The following is a 1,200-nucleotide window of genomic DNA, read 5'->3' on the forward strand; positions in this document are numbered from 1 at the left end:
GCCATCAAGTCAATACCAACCCATAGCTTATTTTCCAACATGTTTTCAGAGGCAGTGAATTACAAGGAGGAGATTTTTTTTTCTATCAGGAAAAATCTGTGGTAAGATTAGCAAAAGGCAGATGGGTCGTCATCATGACTCCTTTTATGTCTTCCTAGGGAGCACTAGTGGCCTAGTGGATCAAAAGTTGCTCTGCCAATCCAAAGGCATGCAGTTTGAATCCATTAGCTGCACCAAGGGAGAAAGATGGGTAATCTCCTGTGCCATTTACATCCTTTGAAAACTCATTGGAAGGTCAGCCATGAGTCAGTTACAACTTGACAGCAATAACTTTAGTTTTTACACTCATACACTATGGTACACACAACAATGCATAATTGTTATAAATATTCAGCTAGGCAATGAAAGAAGTACAGCCAAAATGCTCCTTAGAAGAAAGGGTAGAAAGCCTTCAACTTAGTAATGTGGGACATCTAACTGAGAAAGACCAAATGCTCTACAAGCGTGTCATTTCTGGTAATATATTGTTGTTGTTTACTGTCAATTCAGAACTGACCCATCCTTCTCCCACTTGGTAAGGTATAGAGTCAGCAATAAAGAGAGAGCTCTTCAATGGGGTGGACTGACATGTAGCTGCAATGATGGGCACAAGCATAGTCATGATTGTGAAGATGGCATAGGACCAGACAGTATTTTGGTCTAGCATACATATGGTTGCCTTGAGTCAGAGCCTGCTTGACAGTAACAACAACAGCTAAATGAAGTCCAACTATTAAAACAGAGGTAATACATTCAACCTATATTCAACTAATGACAAAAGCAAATTATGCTAATGTTACTGAACTGTCATTAGTTTAGAGATCTATTCAAACGTACATAATTCTGCAGATACAAAAGGATGTACTTAACATAGTATTTGATCAAGACATGAAGATGGAATTGAACAAGAATGTTTACTGTTCCAGAAACCCCAATTGTCCTCTAAAGAAGCATTACTGGGTTCTCTAATTCCATTATTTTAATTTCAGCCTACTCTTTTCCTTCACAGATAAATAAAAAAAGAACAATACCCAAGATTATACTTCAAATGCAACAGCTGTTGCACACACCTATTAGTTCTCCTCCTCCTCCTCCTCTTCCTCCTCCTTCTCCTCCTCCTCCTCCTTTTTTCTTCTTCTTCTTCTTCTTCTTCTTCTTCTT

Source organism: Elephantulus edwardii, unplaced genomic scaffold, assembly GCF_000299155.1.
Source record: "Elephantulus edwardii isolate Elephantulus edwardi_28Jun2011 unplaced genomic scaffold, EleEdw1.0 scaffold00042, whole genome shotgun sequence".
Classification (NCBI taxonomy): domain Eukaryota; kingdom Metazoa; phylum Chordata; class Mammalia; order Macroscelidea; family Macroscelididae; genus Elephantulus; species Elephantulus edwardii.